General features: G+C 41.4%; 1 non-coding gene across 1 annotated transcript; it reads left to right on the top strand.

Annotated features, from left to right (window-relative positions):
* The first annotated feature begins 6,686 nt into the window (after nucleotides 1-6,686).
* trnas-gcu (transfer RNA serine (anticodon GCU)) lies at nucleotides 6,687-6,768 on the top strand. Its single transcript has one exon. It is a non-coding gene; the product is annotated as a tRNA-Ser (tRNA).
* The last annotated feature ends 17,196 nt before the right edge of the window (nucleotides 6,769-23,964 follow it).

Here is a 23,964-nt window from a genome sequence, read left to right as displayed (position 1 = left end):
TGAATAACTACTCGAAAGAAGCCGCAGCTCAGGTGTTAGAGATATTTGAAATTGGATCAGTGGATTTAGAGTCCAGACTGTGAACTGACAGCTGACACAGGTCTTTTATAGAACCGTTTTGATTTTCTCTACTTTGTCCCCGTAACGTCATTGTCCTGCTCGCAGCCGAGCCCGACACACGGTACCGTCTGGTTTCTGTCGCTGGGCGGGTCTGTGTGGGTTCTAATGCCCCAGTATTATGACGGGGACACTGGACTGTAAGCAGGTGCCGTCCTTTGGCTGAGACGTAAAACCGAGGTCCTGACTCTGTGGTCATTAAAAATCCCAGGTCGTCTCTCGAAAGAGTAGGGGTGTAACCCCGGCATCCTGGCCAAATTTCCCATTGACCCTTACCAGTCATGGCCTCCTAATAATCCCCATCTCTGAACTGGCTTCATCACTCTGCTCTCCTCCCCACTAATAGCTGATGTGTGGTGAGTGTTCTGGCGCACTAGGGGAGTCCCCATTACCTCTAAAGCGCTTTGAGTGGAGTGTCCAGAAAAGCGCTATATATGTTTAAACAAATGTAATAAAAATATCATGTTTGATTAATGTAAAAACTGATAAAGCTAATGCTTTTTTCAGGGCTATATCTACTTTTTTAAAAAAAGAGAAGTCTGTCGCGATTGTGAAATTTGGAGAACATGCACCAGCGGGTGCCTTCACATCTCCAGCTTCAGTCTCGCCTGTAGCTGCAAGAAGGTTAAAAGCGCACAAGTGATCTGTCTTTGGTCAAAGGAATTGCTGGAGCAGTAGGACGCAGAGCAATATCTAGCAGCTGTAGACGATGTTCGGGGAAGAGATAATTCTGTTTTCAGCACAGGGAGTGAGAATGAGCTCAGTCCGGCTCCCAGCAGAATCCATCCTGGTTTGGTTACTGTTGACTGTGCGTCTGAGGCTCTTTGGATCGCAACGTGAAAAAAAAAACAATTGTTCACATCGTGTGACTTCCACGAGAGGAAGGGAAGATATCATTTTTAAAAATATCAGGACTGAAGATTTGGATCCGGGGCCTCATACTTGTCAAATTATTAAAATAATAGTTATTAAAATATCAGATTGTGTTTCTGCAACATTTTGTGCACAGTACGCCATCTTTATCTAAAAATAAAACAGTCACAACGAGGCCTTTACACGCAGTCTGGGGTATTTTTCCCTTTTATATTTTTGCCACTTTATATCGAACCTGTTATACTCCCAAAAGTGCACAGTAGATTGTACTTAATAAAAATGTACAATTCACCGCTGGTATAAACAGATGTGTGCCTTGTCTGCCTTTGTAAGCATTTGTTTAAAAAATAAGTTCACAATACGATAAAAACACAGAAAGCACAAACTTAATAATACAACGATACAAAATCAATACCAAATCATAAAGCCAATTAAGTAGCTATCCTTTGAAAACAGAGAAAACCTTTATATCTACAAAAAACTTGACATTTGTATGTATTTTTGAATTACAAAGCAGACAGAGTAGTCCCTTAATTGAAAGATCAGATCTTGGCCAAAACAAGACAATCAGACGTGAGCTGAATTCAGAACAGGAGCCTCTGCTTCTTCATTTATTGAGCTTTTGATCAACGTCTGAATGAAACAGATTAGCTATTTTAACTATTTGATTAAAGTACCTTCCTTCGAGCCGGAGTCAAACTAGCAATTTAAGGATTCCCAGCTGTTCCCACTACAGTCCTTCACTCTACCAGCTGAGCTATCGAAGGGATGTCAGGTGCTGCTCTCTGTCACATACTGCCCAATGTTGTGCAATGTTCCGGATGATTTAAATCACAGATCGACATTGTTTCCAACTCGTTTATTAGTCTTTTTTACCTTGAATTTAACCCACGAACCAAGATTCTACTGTATAAACGTCCGGGGATATTACAAAATGTTTGATGAGGCATCAATCATTCCAGGCGGAAATGGACTCATTTTTTGTCTCGGGGGATCATATTAAACATTTCATTTGGATCGAGAAGAGGATCACCATGAGGAACAAAACTAAGTTTCATTATGTGTTTATTAGAAGCTTTATCACAGCTAATGCATGTAAAGCCTTTAGTATGCGACAGTGAGAGTTCAGTTATGCCGGGGAGTGAAGAGAACTGAAATTTAGTAAATTCATATTTAAATAGATTGCACATCTTCTAAGTGTTCTGTCACTGCAAAATTACAGGAGTCTACCAGCTGCCAGACGTGCTTGTTTTGGGACTATTTCCAATAAGTATCACATTAGTAGTTGTGTGTCCTTACTGGTATCTTTTAAACTGTGAGGGACATTCGGTTATATACAAACGAGACAGAGACACAGTAATAATCCTATTTTACAGTGTCCTGCATTTTAATTTACTGATCAGATAAAATGTTCTGATTCAGAACCCCTGCAGTTCGTACTAATTAGAACTCAACAATGCTCCTGAGTCCTGAGCACTACACTGAGCACACGTTCAGCTGGGCTCTGACTTTGTTCAGCATGACATGTTGTTGCATTTGATTTCGGAGCTGGAGATGATCTCCATATTCTACTGCACTAACAAGTCTGAAACTTAGTACACAGTACACACTTTTTAAGTGAAGTCAGGTTGTTAAAAAATTAAACCAGCGCCCTGTCACAGAAACGTACCCCGGTCTCCCGCGCAACAAGCGGGGGTACTCAGCACTGTACTAATGAGGAGCGCTTGTCCGCAGCTCAGCGTGAGCTCTGTTTACTGTCAGCAGACATTTCCTCATTTCAAAAGACGTTTTCACTTGCTCTCAGCTTTTTATAGACGGTCATAAACGCTCATGAAGTAATTCATTTCAGTTTGAAGCCTGTTTCTGTTGTCTCCGCTCTTGATGAAGAAAAGCCGTGCGTGTGAGACTCCCTCTCTGAAGAAGATTGCCGTCACCCTGCAAGAGAGAAGATCCATCAATCACCGAGGCAACCACTGAGACAATTAACATTAAACACGTGAAATGAGAGATGTTTTCTACCTAGGGATTTTATCGTTTCTACTCTAACTTCTTTGTCAGAAGTGGAATTTGAACAAACGCCTCAAGGAGAAACTGCAACCTGAATGCAACGCCTTAGACCACCAACCATCCTGCCTGGGGCTTTTATATGGAATTATATTTTATTTATTTCTACTTGTTGAAAAGAAAAAAGTGAAATCATGTAATTAGGGAAATGTGTTTTGTTCATAGGGAAAACTAGTACGAGCAAATGTAAAGTTTAGAGCAGCGCTCAATAAAAACGATCAGAAACCGAACGCGCTTCTTATGCGGATCAATATATTCCGATACCGCTGGTTCTGCAGAAGAATAGCTGAACTCCAAGCACTGTGTTGCCATTACGGCTACTCTGGCTGCAGCTGCTGTAAGACCTAATCAGCCGGCACAGAAAGTTGTAGGAGGTCAGACTGGTTGGCACTGTCTAAATAACAGTGTGCGAATTTAAGCTTATGTATTACTATTTACAATGTAATACATGCTCTAAAAGCGTTAATCCTGCACTGGCTGCTATTTGAAACGCCTTCATCAAAGACGCGAATTAGAGATTTATGCAGCTGGCTTTTATGCTTCACAATACATTGCAATCAGGAAAATAAACCAATTAGAATAATGCAAAACAACGTCTGTTCTTAAAAATGATAGCTGTTTTACACTGACGTCGCTCTTTATGAGATAATCCAGATTGTGAAGACGACTGCACCCTAGCAGATCAAAATATTACACAAAGGCTGTAAAGCACACTCTGAATCGATCCGAAAATTTGATTTCCGCGAACCGTTTAGGCTCCAAAAGGCAACGTGGCGCTTCTCCTGCAAAGCATTTACTTTACTGGTGCTTTTAACAGACCGTTTTATTTAGCTCGTCAGGATGGCCGAGTGGTCTCAGGCGCCAGACTCAAGAACTCTTGTCTTTCCTTGCTTGGGTGTCCCGGTCCTCTGAATAGACGGGTGGGTTCATATCCCACTCCTTACAGCTACTATCTTACATGTTTCCCGACTGTTGTGCTCGCTAACACGGAAAAATGGAGAAACCAGTTTGCGGGCACATGATAGGCAGGGAAATGCTTCGTGAACTCTTCAATGTGATCAGCAGAAAGTCAAATAGGCTTCGAATTCTGCCTTAAGAACTGTTTGGGCTGCCTGTAATCTGGAAAGATTTACTGCAAGGTATGCATTCAAATGTGAAAGACCGCAATAAAAAAAAACAGAAGAAGATTTATTAAAACATTGTTTTCCTTGCGGTTTCTCCTGTATTTCACTAAATGTGGCATTGTGAAATCAACCTGTAGCCCTACGGAATGCAGTCACTCTCCCAGTGACAGCGGCAGGAGCCGAGACGATTACAGTATATCAGAGCTCGAACAGAGTTCGAAAATCTAGGCAAAGTGATTCATAGAACATGTGTATTAAACTTTCCTATGTGCCTGGCCTTACTGAAGTATTTGTAGCTGTATTTCAGCTTCTGTCTATTTCTATACTTTACAGTAGATAGTGTTTAGCCAGAGAAGAGAGATACAAGCGCTATACCCCCACAGTAACCGTCCAATAACCTTAACTAAAGCAGGAAGATCAGTTTCTGCTCGACACAGCTGTTTTCTGAACTGCAAATCTCCAACACAGGCTGGGGGCGCTGTGTGTCCAGGCTGAGCGGTTATATGAGAAAAGACTCAGCGAGCTGCAGGCGCGGCTCATTACTCTGCGCTCCACATGCGGAATGCGCGCGTCCTCCCTCCTTTATTACCTTCATACACTCCTCTCAAACCACAGAAAACTCGGTGAACATTTACTGGGTATTTCTTTCCGAGATCACAGGCAGAAACAATAAACACGCTGAAAACAGGAAGGTATTCCTGATCGTAGGCGAAGATGCGCAAAAATAAATCTCCTAAAATCCAATAAAGTCCTGTCACGTCCAGGTACTATTCTGGTGTATCTGAATAGTTATGGAAATGTGGTTACAAAAAAGAGACAAATGAACTTTTTTATTTCATTCGAGCTGTAAATTTGAAAATGTTTTATTTTCAATTATCTAAATAATACAAAACACAATCACTCATCGTAAGCGTCTGACCATTGATATTCCGGAATTATGAGCCCGTACACAGGCATTGCGAAATCACACGCTCACAAGCAATTCAACGAATATGATGCTTTTCAGGGGCTGAATATTAGACACGAGTCATCGTGCGGAGTTTTTTCCTCCTGTACCGCAGTCTTTGCTTCGGAACACCCCTCTTGCCGCATGTGCGCTTTATTTTCGATTTTCTGTATAGAACACCGAATATCTTGAAGAAGTCTGGCAAGCGAGGACTGCTGGATTATTGACGTGTAAACATTGGTTCAAAATCAACATCCTCTGCTATTGCCGTTGCTTCTTTGATAGTTTCTTCAAATTCCTCATCTGACTTTCAATATCGAGGGATATTGTGCATAATACCATACTATCTGTAGCTTTCTTTTGATCGCCTGTTTTATTAAAATGCCAGCCTCTTTTACAGTTATTTTAGATGTTTGGCAAGGTGTAATATCCTCCCTCGCATCCTCAGCTAAAATATTTTAAAAGTACAACAAAATTACATTATATTGAACAGCACTAGGTTAACATTTAGAATTCAAAATAAGGTAAATATACGAAAATATTAAAATATAACTCCGGCGATCTGTCGTTTTTGCTTGTCAAGTTCTCAGATAATTTTGCATTGTATTTTTAATTATTTTAGCTGAGGATGCAACAGGAGTATAAGTGAATTTTCCCGCCACACATTGGAACATAAATTTCCATGGGTGAATACTATCTGCTTGAAAGTTTCCCTTGTCGGTAATTATTGGAAATTCCCGGTAATGTTGACTCTACTGCAGTCTTTACCTCTGACCAACCCTCAATTGTTTACTACTGCAAATATCAAAATAGTTAAGGTTTTGCGGACAAATTAAATATCTGTGGTGATGATGTTTACTATGGGAGGAAGTGCGTCCCTGGGTGGGCTTAAAACACCCAACGTTGGGTTAAGAGCCGAACACGCCAACCAAATGCACCACAGAAACGCTTACCCGCCGCTTTTTGGCATTTACATACTTTTGGTGAACACAAAATTCGCTCACATTTCATCTTTCGTAAGATATATGATTTAAAAAAGTTCCACAAAGGAAATGAATACATGCATTAAACCAAATCAAGCCCTCTGTGAGTGTCCCAAATGATCTGTTCTGTAAAACAAGACAGGAAGAAAGGTTACGCTAGAATTTGAACACAGAATTTCCTCTTTATTAAACAGGTGCTTTAACCAGCTAAACCACGGCGCCAGCAGAGCACTATGCTTACAGCCACGTGGACATACCGCTCTGAGACATCTGCGTTCGGTGTGCGCTGAGCCTGCTCGCCGAGCAAGTTGCCTCCTTTTCATGCACTACCAGCCTTGATACTAAGAGACAGGATGAGAAATGGCTTTTATCTGGCACTTTTCATATCCAAGGAGATCAATGTGCTTTCCGTGTACAACAGGGTGTCCTCTATACTCGCCACTGAAGCACAGGACACGCCTGGTGGATTGACATCATTCAAGCAAAATAGTGAAATGGCAGGTGGAAGAGGAAAATGACCATCAAGAAGAAAGATGATCTTGAGCGCGCCAACTCATGTCCGAAGGGGCTGACTCCCTCGACGAGGTGGCCGAGTGGTTAAGCCGATGGACTGCTAATCCATTGTGCTCTGCACGTGTGGGTTTGAATCCCATCCTCGTTGTCTCGAGCTTTTGACTTGTGATCCGTTTCTAAGTCGGGTTTGTGCACTTTTGCTACTGTAGTAGAGCAGTAATATTTCTAGCGTTGGCTGAACATGGCTTACAACAGTAGCTGACAGACAATAGTCTCTTAATATTTAAGACACCTGAAGAAGGCTCCACGGCCGAAACGTTGTGTTCTCTTTCTTCTTTTTTTCAGCATGTAATAAACCTATTACTTGGTCTTAATATTTAGATTACACTTATGTTTTGTACTGCTTTCACCTGATATTAATAGTAGTCCTGATGAACGGTTTTGGGACATGGTGCATCTTGAAAAATGTTCCTGTTAATTTCAATTTGGAAAAACTGCACTCACCAGAAGCTGAAACAGGTTGTGTTTACATAATGCGCAATGCAATAGCAACGTTTGGAGTTGAATCTAGATATGAGTCCTTACCTGTTACAGGAGGCGTTTTAGGACTTTTTTTTTACCCCAGATAAAGCTATCAATTAATCTTACATTTCTACTATATCAGTATTAGCAACATTATCTTTACCTAGCATTAAATGTAGCTTTAAATAAGAGTAAATTTTAAAATATATGTAAAAGTAAATGCTATTCCATATATTGTAACTTTGTGGTATTTAGAATGTTTATCTGAGGATGCAAGGGAAAGTATTATACCTTGGGAAACATCCAAGACAAAGGTAAAAGAGGCTCATATTTTAATAAAATTTTCGATCAAAAGAAAACCACAATCTGTATGATATTATCATTAATATCCCAAGATATCGACGTTCAGTTGAAAGATTTGAAGAAACTCTCCAAGAAGCAACTCCAGTAGCGGAGTTTTGATTTGAACCGATGTTTGCACCTCAATAATCCATTAGTCCTCGAAAGAAACAAAGACAGGGATGTTTTGAGTGTCACCGTGATCCTCTTCTCAATCCAAAAGAAAGGTTTTCTATGATCCTGATCCCACTAGCAAAAGAGTCAATTTCTGCCTGCACTGATATCCCTTCAAACGTTTTGTAAGATCTCTGGTAGAATATACAGTAGAATCCAGGTCTATTTCTTCTACTAAAAGAGACTATGGGAGTGAGTATTTTGATGTCGAACTGGGATTTAAATAGACAGAAACACTACACTACATTGGGCTACGCGTATGACAAAACGTGGGCGTTTTGAGTTGACCTTTCCATAGCTCAGTTGCTACAGCGTAAAACTGTTTCAAAGAGCAGCGAGCGATTGTTATGTCGCTGTTTTGAATCCGGCTCGAAGGATGGTGTTTTCTTGTTCCTAAATTAAAATGTGAAAATATCGAATTTGTCTTTCACTTTTACGTTCACCGAACGCTCAGCAAACAGAGAAGCAGAGGCTCCTGTTCTGATCTATCCTCACGTCTGATTGTCTTGCTTTGACCTTTAAAATGTGCAGTTGACGGTTCACTCTTCCTAACACAATTAAAGACCTGCGGAAAAGACTCGCTATCGGGAGTTTAGGTCAGTGGTAGCGTGCACGTACTCTATGAAGCGTCGATTTCAATTGCCGGCGTCTCCACTCTGGATTCCTTTTAAACGCGATATCTTTCCTTCCTCTTGTGACTTCCCTCGTGTGTGAATTTCAGGGAGACACATAAACCCTTTGTCTGAAGAGACAAAAGAGACATTTTTTAAACCAGACAAAATGAAAGACGTAGTAATTATAGACACGTACAAAACACGTGAATCTAATTGAGAACATGTGGACCGGGGCGATGTATTACTAGTAGCGGCTCTGAGCTCACTGTAGTGCAGTTGAGTAAGAGGATAGTAGGGACAGTGGCGCAATAGATACCGTGTCTGATTCCGGTTCAGAAGTTTTTAGGTTCGATTCCTGCCTGGCTCGTGAAGCTTTTAAACCACGCTACTCAACACTGTCACCTAGTGTGTGCGGTCCTACACAACCTTACTATCGACTGGATGAGTCTCCAGTTCATTCCGTCTGTTTCACCACCGTTATTGTTGGACCACAGCCACAGATATGAGAAGACATACTGTTCCGAACAACTGTCTTAAATAATCACGTTGAAAAAGGTGACTAAGTTTTTTTTTTCTTTAACGTAACCTTACATTTGCCTATAAAGTTTACACTATTTTCTGTAGCCACAAATCCCCAATATTTCTGCTGTTTCCTGAGAAACACGAGTATAGAGTTAAAACACAATAAATAATACCACAAATCTATTCAGTTAACACCCAGATGTGACAGGGGTAACTTGCACCCCCTTTAAATATGTATTTCTTTAATTTCAGTTCTCTTCCCTCCCCAAGATACCTGCAAATTCACTATCGCATATTAAAGGCTGTACATGCATTACCTGTAATACAGCTACTAACAAAGATATCCATTAAAGTTAATTATTAATAAATAATACTATTATTCATAAAGACATGTATTCATAAGATTCATCATGAATAGTTGTGGTGTCTGGAAAGCAACTGTAGTTAAATATAGAAAAAAAGAGTTGTAGTTATTGAGGTAATTTCAGGTAGAATGCAAGAACTAAAGTTAACTAGTCCCACAGTAATGCGTGGGGTCCTATCAATAGAAAAAAAAATATTTGTATCCTGAAAACACAACAACCACAAAAGGAGAAGTATTCTGGGAACCTAGGTTAATCCCTGTAGTAGTTGAACAACTATAAAAACAAACAAAAAACTTGAAAACATAAAGAAAAAGAACATTAAAAAGATATCTGGGAAACAACAAAAACACAGAATCTAACTGTGAGAGCTTTTTCAAATTTTTGGTACTGCATCGTGCTCCTCTCGTCTAAGAAGATATCTCTGTGATATCTTTCTAAGAAAATAATTGCCCGGTGATATCGACTCAGGTACTCAGTTGTTACGTGCTGTAATTCGATATATGCAAAGCATATGTATTCCCTCCAATTATCAATAAGGTATTAAACATTACATGCCACTTTTTCTCTAGCTCATGTTCATGTTGGATCAGTGAGAAAGGCATGCCTGGTTGTGCTTGAACCAGCACCTTACTTTAATTTTAGTCCCGACCTGACCACACTAAGCAATTGTACCATAGAGACTCCAACAGGTTGGTTTTCTCCATTTACAGTTTTTGGGAAAAAAATAATCTGCATTTTTAAGCAAGATTGTATTTCAAATTTCACAAATTGTAAGTATTTCTTGAAAAACGCTGTTTCAGAAAGAAACTGAGTAGACGGGAATAGTCCAGTCAGTAGAATATTGAACTTCTCATCTCAGGGTCCCTATTCAGGCGGCTGATTTTCTTGCAACTACTTATTCCATAATGAAACGAGAAGGAAACACATTACATCAGAGGAGCCTTCTTTGGGTGTGATACAGAATAAACCTTTATTTGTTTCTTCCAAATTAATTTAAACCTCATCTCCAGCACCTAAACTCGTCAGTTGCTTTCAGTAGCTAAAGACACAGACCATACTGCTCCAGGTGAGGTTCAAAACCACAACCTCAGCATGACTTCGCTGTGCACTGCTGTATAAGCACCACGCACAGACCAATTGCGCCACTGGAGCTGTATACAGAGGCAGCCGTTCAAAATGCGCGGGTGATACCGCATTATTTTGCGGTACGCTGTACGCAGTCTACCGCAAGCTACCGGTAAATACCGCGAGTTACCGTAAATTCTCCTATAATACGACAAGCAAAATAATAGTATCCGGAATTTCCGCAAGGTGGAGCTAATAAAGCTCAACCTCTCATGTTTGAGCTGTGGCCATCAAAGTCTTTAACGAAGATATTACTAATAGTATTAATAATGAATGACCTTGGACAAGCTGTAAGTGTAAACTCAAAGTATTGCCCTGGTCAACATTCTTTTTTTCATTGACCGTCTTTGTAAAAGTAACACCACAGCATTTCGCAATCACGCATTTGTTTCCAATCATGCAAAGTACAGTGATTCACCATGCCTTTCACATGCTCATAAAAGAGATTGATTTAGGAACATAAACATATTACCGTATGCAAACTGTACTGTATACAGTATGTATATGTATATTTAATGTCTTAACTGTGCCCGTTTAAGTATTGAATATTCATATCTAATTTTACCACTGAAGGGAAATCTTAGTAGCTGAGCATAAAAAGAATAGGAGCATACTGCAACGCGTGTGAAGGCCATAAACGATATTAATTTTGGAACATAAACATACAGTATATGGCTGGTCTCGGTACTTTAAAGAAAACATACACGAAACACGGTTTCATTATGACCAGAATCGGTCTTGAGATATTTTTAACTTGATTTACAGTATTTGAGAGGTATGTCTTAACACCGATACTACAGTGCTTAAGTACTGCTCACGTATATGTTTCTAGGTTTATATTATGCATTTCATACGGTCAAATTACTTTTGAGCAACTAATAAGAAGCGCGAAACGGTATGCGTTTTAGTTTCGTTTTGTGCTGGGACCCGTGGATTGATTAGAGATATCAAGTACATACAAGTCATTTTTTAAATGTTGTAGTTCATCTTGAAAAAATGTTACGAGTACATCATCTATCAACAATTACACAGGTTCTGTTTCCATATTGCGGATTTTGGTTACGTAATATTATTTTCTAGATTTCACGTTGTGAATATATGATTTGGGCAAACAGAGCCGCAAAGAAGTACATTATGGGTTGTTGTTTTTTTTTTGCAGTTTTATCTAGAACAAGCGATGCTTAAACCTTTGTCTGATTCTTGTGAAACTATCCACACGACAGTTACAGTACCTAGGAGTTGACTTCAGTGATGTCACTGATGGGATGTTTCTAAAAATCCATCCTCTGTAAAACGTCTTCTCTAGTTGTCCTGCATATGTATTCGCTAATGAAGCTGTGTGTTCTGAGCCTGGATCTCTACATTTCTGTATGAACCAGCTTAGAGGGCTAAAGACAGCTTGTGTTTAAATTGAGTGTAAGGCAATTTATGCTTCTAAAGTCATGGTCAGCATTTATTATTGTACTGTGCTGTAAACTTGTTCTGTGCCAAGTCACATTATTTTATAGCGTTTTTATAGCGTTATCAAATCCGGTGGCGCTGTGTGTTAGTTTCCTGACTCCCATGTCACATGGTCTGTGATTGAAACCTGTAATACCGGTTTAATTCGTCACAGCCAGCACTCCGGTTGTAAAGTAGAAGCAGGCGAGATTTCCAGCGAAAAACACCTCCCCCTTCTTCAGGTGTGAGGGTCTTCTGCTCAGAATGAAACGCTAAAATGTAATGTAGGCTCTGAATGGGTTCAATTATGATTTGGGCTTGATTAAGGTCGCTGCCTTTCATATAAAACCCTACTTGAATCCTTATAAACTAAAAATCAGTGTTAGTGAGTTCTAAATAAAGAGGTATCCAGGTAACAGTGAAACGGGCGGACAGTCTGGGGAGATCGCCCGTTTTCCATGTAAATAGTTCCCTGGTTCCGCACCCCTTGGTGTTTCTCTAGCTCTCTCTCGGGTCACCTGATCATTAGCTCGAAAGATTTCAGTGCTTTGTGTATATTCTAATGGTAGTGGGGGCAGGGTGTGTGGGCACAGGTTTGGTTGAAATTGCATTGGAGATCTATGTTCTTCACACCTGAAACATTTTCTCTGAAAGCATTTTCTTCGCAGTTTAACCGATCTTGTTACAGCATGTTACAGTTTACTATTATTAACCATATTAATTTTAAGTGCTTAATGTAAAATCTTGTAAAAATATATTTTCATTGTTCAAATATACATTAAGTCTGACTATCATATAATAAGTTAAATACAAAACTAAAGAAAAAATAGGGTTAAATATAATTCAAAATATTTTGCTAACAATGTTAACTGTTTATGAATAATAAAATGTATTAACTAAGGAGTAGGATGGCACAGTTGTTAGTATGTTTTTTGTTTTGTTTCTTTTTCATAAATACAACAGTAGTACCTGATGTCTCAGTGGCTTTCAAAATTAAATTATGCATGCAAACCTGTGAACTAGAAAGATAACTAAGATATCTATCCATTATATTCCATAATATCCATGAAATATATGGCGCTGAAATATGTGTGACGCAGTGGTGGCCTGACACGGTGAGGTGCCCTGGCAGCTGTATGATGCAGTGGTGGCCTGGCACGGTGAGGTGCGCTTGCAGCTATGTGACGCAGTGGTGGCCTGGCACGGTGAGGTGCGCTGGCAGCTGTGTGATGCAGTGGTGGTCGGGTACGTAGAGGTGCACTGGCAGCTGTGTGTTGTGACACAGTGGTGGCCTGGCATGGTGAGGTGCGCTGGCAGCTGTGTGATGCAGTGGTGGCCTGGCACGGTGAGCTGCGCTGACAGCTGTGTGGTGTGGCGCAGTTGTGGCCTGGCACGGTGAAGTGCGCTGGCAGCTGTGTGATGCAGTGGTGGCCTGGCACCGTGAGGTGCGCTGGCAGCTGTGTGGTGTGACGCAGTGGTGGCCTGGCACGGTGAAGTGCGCTGGCAGCTGTGTGGTGTGACGCAGTGGTGGCCTGGCACGGTGAAGTGCGCTGGCAGCTGTGTGGTGTGACGCAGTGGTGGCCTGGCATGGTGAGGTGCGCTGGCAGCTGTGTGATGCAGTGGTGGCCTGGCACGGTGAGGTGCGCTGGCAGCTGGGTGATGCAGTGGTGGCCTGGCACGGTGAGGTGCGCTGGCAGCTGTGTGGTGTGACGCAGTGGTGGAAATGTTCACCATGTTTCACCATGCTGAAAAGGCCTGTTTAATTGTGTCTGAAGTCTGATGTTGTAAATTTTATTGTTAAAAAGATCCATGAAAATGTCACTACTAAAGTTAGCTGGTACTGTTGGTATTGTAAGTGGCAAGTAGAGCTCATATTTTAGATTTTGTGTAGTTGCTAGCGTTGAACTGTGTGTTGGATGCACATGAATATATTCATTATATGCCAGCGCACCTCACCGTGCCAGGCCACCACTGCATCACAACACACAGCTGCCAGTGCACCTCTACATACCCGACCACCACTGCATCACACAGCTGCCAGCGCACCTCACCATGCCAGGCCACCATTGCGTCACATAGCTGCAAGCGCACCTCACCGTGCCAGGCCACCACTGCATCATACAGCTGCCAGGGCACCTCACCGTGTCAGGCCACCACTGCGTAACACCACATAGCTGCCAGCGCACCTCACCATGCCAGGCCATCACTGAGTCAGAGATTAAATAAAACCTCACTCGCACCAAACAAATTTATATTTCGAAATATCACAACATGATCGAATTTAAGTCATTTTAATAACAATGAATAGTCACCTAGGCGTTACAATATAAACATTTATATTGATTTAAATAACGTTTTGATTTAAATCGCAAATGCGGGTTTAAATATATGTGTTTTTTGATTCACAATCAGACAAATGCAACATAAATTGATATCTTTGTCTTCTAAGTATCTTAATAAACTTTCAGCATAGCTTTCTCCCCGTTTAGATTTATTTTGGGATCAAACGTGGAAAGATTAGATTGTAATCGTTTTTATTTTTTAAATACATTTTAGAAAAGTGTAATCTATACTAAAAAGCTGTACACCACCTGCTATAAAGATACATATTGTAATACTTTCGGGTTCGGATAGGACAGACACAAGAACTCAGACTTGCGGAGTTAAAGCAAGTTAAAGCCTTGATTTTATATATCACCTTTAAAAGTGGCATCTCAAAGCAAAGTAAATACCCAACACTGATTGTACCCATCTGTCATGCTAATAAAGCAGCTTGAATTGAATTGAGAGGGGGGGGGGGTATATTTGCTTTGTGTATAAAGTACATTGTGAATGTTTTCACAGCCTTCACTTTGTCGTTTTTATGCCATTTTTTGACCACGCACGAATATTCCTATGTCCGTATCTTCGCAAGGGAATCAGTGCGAATTTTAATACTAATTAAATGACCGCGGGCACTTTCCACCCCCTCTACATTCTCAGAGTAGAACAGACTAACCTTCTAATGAAAGACGGTCCACCCCCCACGGACAGGAAAAGTGCCCACAGGCACTTAAACTTAATATGGTCAGTAACAGTAAACAGTAACATGGTCAGAAGGAGCACGTACAAACGTTTCCGAAAATAACCACATGTAAGACTCTGATGCTTAAAATGTTTAGGGAGAAAGTGGAATACTGGTGTGTATTTTTTCTTTAAACTACCAATACCAGCCATATACAGTCTGTAACGTAGGGATTTCTATATGTCTTTATTTAGTGGTTACATTAGTGACAAAGGCTAAACTTTTAGCTTCAGTAACGTGTACATATCTCCCCTTTTTATAAAACGACATGGTTGAAAACTGTTCCAGAGCCACTGTTGTTTCATCAGTGAAAAGTACATCATGAAATGCCTCTCCCTGTTCAATCCACTGGAAAAAAGAAAAGGAGCATAAAGCTTCTGATGGTCATAAACCATATTCATTTAGGAGCAGCATCAGAGGTATGTTTTTAACTGCACTGCATTGGAGAGAATACCATAGTGTGTTTTTTTTTTTTTACTCCCTGGCGGAAACTGGCTTCCAGAAGAATCAGTATGGCTCAGAGATTAAATAAAACTTCACTTGCACCAAACAAATGTATATTTCTAAATATCACAACATGATCGAATTTAAGTCATTTTAATAACAATGAATAGTCACCTATGCGTTACAATATAAACATTTATATTGATTTAAATCGCGTTTAAATCACCTTTATTTAAAACCCATAAATAAAGCTGATACTGTTTAGACTTTTAATTATTTAAAACTGTATTAAAGCAGCACGATACACAATGCAACGTAAATCGCTATCTTTGTCTTCTGTGTAATAATGTTCACCTCTCTGTCCAGCAAATTTACAATAGTAATAATAATGAACTTTATTGTATATGGCGCCTTTAAAGGTGGCTCCTCAAAGCGCTTTACAGGTTAAAAACAATACTGTTAGGCTGGGAAAACGAATTTTTTTTTAAGAAATACAAAATGAGATATAATGATATGTTCCGGCTTAGACATTAACGAAGAGCATAACGCGTGTACTGTATACACTGCAAGTACAACCCCCCTCTCTGCAGGAGTGCTGGCTGTGACGAATTGAACTGGTTTCACGGGTATTTTCAAAGTAGGAGGCGAGATTTCCAGCGAAAGACACCTCCCCCCCCCCTCAAAAACCCAGTAAGTACAGTACTTACTAGTTAAAGGCTAGGCTCCTCAATGAAATCGCTTTAACATGCTAATGCGTTGGTGTAACAGTCCGGGCGTGGCAAGCTTCTAATTTCAACCCGACTACGGCGAAAGGAACCCTTCTTTCATTAGAAGACAATGAACATATTTTAGCCCTGAATGAATTAATAGCAAACATGGTTTACATAAAAGACATTTTTCCAAGAAAGTTTAGCCTTTGTCACTAATGAAACCACTAAATAAAGACATAAATATAAAAATCTTAAGATTTTTAAAATACATGACTTTGTACAGACAAATTAGGTCTGTTTGGGAATGTGTAGTTACATGTTCTGGCTGTTTGTGAATTATCGTTGTTGAGTATGGAGTGTTGAGGTATTGATTTTGTGTAATGCTTTATGTTGAAAATTGAGGTGGATTTTGTTTATGATAAACAGGATAAACTGGGATGGGAGGAAGGTTTGGTTTTGCATAAGGGGCGGGATTATGATAATTGGAGGACTTTGCGAGAGTAAAATGGTTTGATATATTTGATTTTGTATTGTGGTTGTTATCTATGTTTTTGGTTGGTATTATGTTTATATGGTTGTTTTTGTTGGTTGGTTGTTATTATGGTTATTAATAATACGATCTATAGTTGAAATCTGAGCCTAAATAAAAAGAAAAAGCAAGTGATTAGGTTTATGAGCAATCTAATTACTTATTCGTTTAAAACGCTATATAAAATAAAGTTTATTATTAATTTGCTGGACAGAGCGGTGAACATTATTATTTATAAGACAAAGATAACGATCCTGATCAGTTTAGAAATCTGTGTACGCTGTAAGGTTTTTACTTCTTAAACTTTTAAAATACACGTTTTGAATAGAAAGAAATCCTCTTCTTGGTACAGTATGTATAGCAAACCAGCACGTCTTTTTTCTCCAATCAGAGGGGTGTCAGATGGTGTCAGCCAATCACCATTCTGAAGCCCTACCATAATCTCTGGTATGGGGAGACCCCAGAATTCTGTCCCATAGTTTAGACAGATGATAGATACTTTTATTGATCCCGTGAGGGAAATAAAGTAAATCATTTTCATTTTAGGAAATTATTAAACGCTCGGTTAAAAGCAAAGGAGATTGTCTGTTATAGTGGACATAAAAACAAGAGTTCGCTGGCATTATATCCTGGAAGACAAAGACCGGCGCCAGACCGGTAAAATGCCTGATGAACTAGGGATTGGACAGTTTCCAAGTGCTTGTACAATCGATGGAAATGTTCAAATAAATGTGCAAAAGAAATAAACAAAATAATCATTTATTTCTTTATCATATTGGGTAGCTAATGTCCTCTCTTTGCTAGTTAGTGGCTGTGTTTCTGCATTGGGTAGCAACGGGTGACTGTTCTCAGGCGGAAGATGTAAACAGCTTAATGTTCGTGTTAAATAATTTTTTTAAATTAAAATTCATTCTATACAGCAATCGCATATTTGGGTACTGTTTCATAAAACTTTCATGCTTAAAATGTTTAGGGAGAAATGGAAGACTGGTGTGTATTTTATGTGTGTATGTATGTACAGTTTACATACATACAGTAATGTTTCTGTTCCTAAATTAATATCGTTTATGACCTTCAGATGCGTTATGCTCCTCTTCTTTTTATGCTCAGCTACTAAAATTTCCCTTTAGCGGTAAAATCCATATAAATATTCAAAACTAAGCGGATTAAAATGTGCACAGTAAAGACATTAAATGATTAAATCTTTGCACTACCAACCAGTGCACCACGAGTGCCCCTGTCGGTCATTTTGGCCAGCCAATCACTTACCGCGGTGCCCTCCGGTGCCCTGCGGTGGCTTGTGGGTAGGTTACTGTACCGCGGGTTTTTACCGCGCATTTTGAATGGCTGCATCTGTACCTCCCGCTCCTCATACAGACTACCGCTGCAAGAAAATAGGGTTTTGGTTGTGGATCCATCTCCACGTGGGGGAAAGGGACAGTAAAATAGCAAGGAAAATACAAGAGAAGAAACTGAAAGAATTGTGCTCACTGCAAAGTAGAAAGGAAAGAGGTGGCCGGATACATAAAACAGCTAGGTGGATAATTTATAACGACGATAACATTTTTTTTAACTAAGTAGCCTTAATGGCAATACAGTGTTAGGAGTTTGGCTTTTCTTATTTCTTCTGCAGAACCAGCGGTATCGGAATATACTGATCCGCATAAGAAGCGCTTTCGGTTTCTGATAGATTTTATTGAGCACTGCTCTAAACTTTACATTTGCTCGGGCTGCTTATACGCTGCACAAGCCGGAGCGCGTACGTTTGGTGTCCGAAATGGACTGGCAGTGGCAGGTCGACTTGGTGGACATGAGAAAACACCACGAGTTCAACGACGGTTTCTGTTACATCTTATCGTGTATAGACATGCTGTCTAAATACGCTTGGGCCATGCCGCTGAAAACCAAGTCTGGAGGGGCCTTGACAGGCGCCTTCCGAAATATACTGCAAGAGGGGCGTGCTCCTAAAAAGCTACAAACGGACGAGGGTAAATAATTTCTTAACAGGACCTTCCAAAATTTTCTCAAACGTGAGAATATTGAACATTTCGTTACGGCCAGCGATGTGAAGGCTAGCGTGGTCGAGAGGTTTAACAGAACTATTAAAACAAAAATGTGGAGGTACCTGAGACACAAAAACACCTTTCGATATATCGACGTCCTATCAGATCTTATTTACGCTTATAACCATAGTTACCACACGACTATTAATCGAACCCCGGCTTCTGTTACGTCTGACATCTCCCTTGAGGTGTGGAGAACGGTCTATGACGAACACTTTAAGAGAAAACCGTCAAAGTTTTCATTTAATGTGGGTGATCGCGTGCGGGTGTCCAAAATTAAGGGAGTGTTTGAGAAGGGATATGAACAGACCTTCCTTTACAGATGAAATTTTCAGAGCTCGGCTCTGAGACCCTATTACAAACTGCAGGACTACGCAGGCGACAACATTAAGGGCTCCTTCTATGCCGAAGAGCTACAGAAGATAAACCCCGCTGTTGAGAAGGTCTACCGCATCCAAAAGATTTTAGCAGCCAGGGCTCGTGGCAAAAACAAACAGCTTTTGGTAAAGTGGCGCGGTTGGAGCGATAAATTCAATAGTTGGGTAAAGGCTTCCGAGGTCCGAGACATATAGAGGTGGTGAAAAATGAACCCCAATGGTTTCTATGTTACGCTGGCCAGTAATTCATCCTCAAAGATGTTTCCAAAGAACACCAACGCGTGCTACACAGAGCATCTGGCAAAAGCGATTGACCTGGACGGGAGCTGGGAAGTGGGGCTGGTCGAGCTGCACTATCCGCACACACTAAACACGTTTGATGAAGATGAAGTTTTTCTGTTTGTCAGCGATGAGCTCAAGACTATCTGGACATGTACCTTACCGAGAGGGTACTACAGCAACATCGAGCAGCTCTTGCATGAAATGAAACGGGCTGCGGAAAAATCCAAGTTAACGGCTGTAAGCCTTAAATACAACCCCATTAGTCGGTCGGTAAGGATTGTTAGTGATAAACGGTTTGTTATACAGGTGCATAACTGCCTGGCGAGGATGTTGGGTTTCAAATCGGGTGTCGGGGGTGTAAAATCAACGCACCCCGTCGATATGACTGGCGGATTTAACACCATGTATATATACACCGATATCATAGAACACCAGTTAATAGGTGACGTCTACGCACCGCTTTTGTGTTGAGTGCCCTTCAGAGGCGTGGATGGTGAATTCGTCACAGTATTGTACGACAAACCCCATTACGTGCCGGTGAGCATCGACCATTTTAACAACATCACTATTGAAATAAAGACAGATCAAAACGAACACGTGTCATTTGCATTTGGAAAGGTCATCGTCAAGCTGCATTTCAGACCTGTGAAAGCGACAAACATCTGAAAGGATGACGTTCATCAAGAGCTACGGGGATCCTTCTTTGTATACGCACTACTACAAACAACAGGCTGGTTATGGATTACTAGGATTTTCAGGGCTACCGGTTCAGTACGGCGCGGGTATCAGGGGTATTTTCAGAGCGCTATTTAGAAAAGCCGTGCCTTTTCTGAAACGCAGGTTTGAAATAGCTAAGCCGCACATGGCATCGGCGGCTAAAAACATCGCCAAAGACGTGGTTAGCAACATTAAAAGCGCGGTCATGTCTAAGGTGGCAGCACATCAGCAGGAAGGTTCGGGTCTAGCATACATCCGCAGGTGTGTCAAGAGAAAAAGACAGACGTCGTCATCTCACCGTCGGGGGCCTCCGAAACCTGATAAAAGAACGGCTAAGCGCAGACAGTCAACTCATAAAAGCTTCAGGTCGACCAAGAAGGGCGTGACACACTGCAATCAACGAGACACGAAACGAGACATTTTAAATATGGCTTTTGTTCACGGCAGGTCTGCAGAATGCGCCAAGTCGGAGCTGGACATACTTCAATTAGCGCCTACCCAAACAAGCATCGAGAAAAGCTTTTACATAGAAGTTCCACCCCTCACGGCCCTAACAGAAAACGCACCTCTGGAGTTCTACGTCGCAGGCAACGGAGAAGATTATTTAGATTTAAACAACACCCTGCTCTATTTGACCTGTAAAATAATGGAAGCAGACGGTCGGGACATTGATGCGGCAGCCCGTGTGAGTCTGGTGAATTACCCCATCGCAGCCATCTTCAGCCAGGTTGACATCACTGTAGGAGACCGATTGATCAGCCAGAGTAACAACTGCTATTCTTACAGAGCCTTTATAGAGTCTGTCCTGAACTACAGTGAAGAGACGCTGAAGATGCAGTATTCAACAGGGCTCTTTTCCAAAGACACAGCCAGGGAACACGAGTCCACAATTTTGGATGGTCCCAATCAAGGGTTCCGAAAAAGAGCATCATACACGACGCAAAGCCGAAAACTGGAGCTCCTGGGTCACATTCACGCAGACCTGTTTTTTCAGGACAAACTACTACTGAATGGCGTAGACCTGAAAATAAAACTCACGCGCAACAGAGATGCTTTCTGCTTAATGAACAACGTCAGAGAACACAAACTGAGCGTATTCTCTGCATCTTTGTTTGTGAAAAGAGTCAGAGTGTCACCCGGGGTCAGACTGGGACACGCCGAAGCACTCCTGACGGCCAACGCTAAATACCCCATAGACCGCGTACAGATGAAAGTCTTCAGTCTGCCTGCAGGGAGCCATGTGTGTAACCAAGAAAACCTCTTTCTCGGACAGTTACCCAAAGTGGTAATTTTGGGGTTTGTGGACAACGCGGCATTCAGCGGCAGTTTTACACAAAACCCCTTCAATTTTAAACACTACAACATTAACTTTCTGGCTCTCTACGCGAAATGAACAAATCCCCACTAAACTGCTTCAACCAGACTTCCAGAATGGACATTGCGTCCGTGAATATTTTAATCTGGTGGTAACATCCGGGAAGCGTCTGAAAGACAAACCACTTCTGGTGGACCGTGAGGAGTACGCACGCGGTTACACATTGTTCGCTTTCAACCTCAGCCCCGACGACGAGTGCACAGGGCATTATTCACTTATCAAAATGGGTAATCTGAGAGCTGAAATACTCTTCGCGCTACCGCTACCCACTACAGTTACCGGGGTAAAGTTAGCTTGAAGTTCGAAAACGATTTTGGCACGCCTGTAGCGCTTTCACGAAACCTCTTAGAGTTGCGAGAATGCTTGTTTTGTGTATAAAATACATTGTGGATGATTTCTCAGCCTTTACTTTTTCGTTTTTATGACATTTTTTTGACCAAGCACGAATTTTCTTTTGTCCATATCTCCGCAATGGAAGCACAGAACGCCGTCAAACCAAATGCATTTTAAAGACCACGACTTGTGGATATTTCCACACCCTTTACATCAAACTATCAGTGAGCTAATTATCTTTTTTTAAACCTCCGGTTTTTCATCGATGCGTAATTACGCACGAACTGGAACCCGGGGGACCGCTGTGTGCACACGTTCACAACGCGAGAAATACTGTTCAATACGGCTTCATGCGAAAAACCCGCCTATGACCATAGGAAGCAGAACAGCGCAGTCTCCCATTACCCAGACTGTAAGCACGGGAATAAAGCTTTGTTTGATTTCTGAAACCCTTCCTTTACATCCTGTTTTCATTCAGGTAAGGGTCAACTATATTCACAATACTACTGACAGCAGGAAGATTAAAATATTATTTTCTCAGCAGCTTATTAAAAACAGCTCCCATGATGTTCAAACCGACGTTTTACACAGAACACTGACACAGCTTTGTGTTCTGAATCTCTTTTTCTCGTGCTTTTATTTAATGTGGCACAATGCACTGGGATAGGGGTATTCTGTTCACAAACCAATAGCATTTAAACCACAGCACCCACAATGCTGCAAGTGTTTTGCACACTAAGCAGGTCCTCTGACTTTTCCCAGCTTTGTTTTGGGTTGTGGAACCTTTCTTTATATTTTTTACGATTTTCTGAAGATAACACTACAAGTAATACACTGGGATAGGTGGGTCGTCTTCATGGCTCAATAGCATTTCAAATACAGCACCCACACTGCTGAAACCAAGTGTTTTACACACCAGACAGGCCCCCGAACCTCGTACAACCTTGCTGTGGCTGTGGCCCCTTTCTTTAATTTTTTATGATTTTCTGAAGATTACACTACAGCTAATACACTGGGATAGGTGGGTCGTCTTCATGGCTCAATAGCATTTCAAATACAACAGCCACACTGCTGAAACCAAGTGTTTTACACACCAGACAGGCCCCCGAACCTCGTACAACCTTGCTGTGGCTGTGGCCCCTTTCTTTATTTTGTAATGATTTTCTGAAGATAACACTACAGGTAATATAGTGCCATAGGTGGGTCGACTTCATGGCTCAATAGCATTTCAAATACAACAGCCACACTGCTGAAACCAAGTGTTTTACACACCAGACAGGCCCCCTAACTTTATATAACCTTGCTGTGGCTGTGGCCCCTTTCTTTATTTTTTTATGATTTTCTGAAGATAACGCTACAGGTAATATAGTGCCATAGGTGGGTCGACTTCATGGCTCAATAGCATTTCAAATACAACAGCCACACTGCTGAAACCAAGTGTTTTACACACCACACAGGTCCCTTAACCTTATACAACCTTTCTGTGGTTGTGGCCCCTTTATTTATTTTTTTAATAAGAATTTTAGTTTTTCAATATGGCACCATTAGACAGGCGGTACATGGGGATTGGGGGGTGCTATTCATGAGTCAATAGCTCTTCAAGCACAACAGCCACAGTGCTGCAACCAGGTGTTTTACACCAGACATTTCCCCTAACCTTATACAACCTCGCTTTGAGTTGTGGAACATTTCTTTATTTTTTAATGTTTTTTTTTACTGTAATCAAGTGTTGTGCTCACTAGGCAGGCCTCCTGACCTTTCACAGTCATGCTTTGTTGTGTGCAACTTTAATTATCTTTTTAGGATTTTTTGAACATGGCAACTTCCACTGAGACGGGTGGGGGGTGTGGGGGTGCTCTTCAATAGCTTTTTCATCTATACACACAAACGGATGTAACCAAGACACTCAGAACCTGTCACGCAGGGGCTGACTGCTGAGGATAGGGATCCAATGCGGTGCCCTTGGTAGGGTTGGCGCGAGACGCAGGCGTAGTCGGAGTAAACAGGCAGGGGCCCGAGTCCGGGAAGGCGTAGTACAGGCGTAGGCACAGAATCGACAGGCGAAGGCGTAGTCGAGGGACTGGCAGGGGTCGGAGTCCGGGAAGGCGTAGAAGTTGCGTCGGTAGGCAGAGGCGTAAACGAAGAGACAGGCTGGGGTCAGGATCCGAGAAAGCGTAAAACAGGCGAAGGTACAAAATCGAGTGGCTAAAGCGGTTGTCAGAAAAGCGGGGTCGAGGTCCAGGGGAGAAGTCATAGTAAGGCAAAGGCGTAGTTAGTAGGTAAGCTCCGGGAGAGAATCTCAATCGTGAGCAATGACCGGGGGACAGATGAGGGTTTAAGTAGAGGACT

This window comes from Atractosteus spatula, chromosome 10, assembly GCF_055471065.1.
Source record: "Atractosteus spatula isolate fAtrSpa1 chromosome 10, fAtrSpa1.hap1, whole genome shotgun sequence".
Taxonomy (NCBI): Eukaryota; Metazoa; Chordata; class Actinopteri; order Semionotiformes; family Lepisosteidae; genus Atractosteus; species Atractosteus spatula.
Note: the sequence above shows the minus strand (reverse complement) of the source record. Positions and strands in the feature narration are given on the sequence as shown.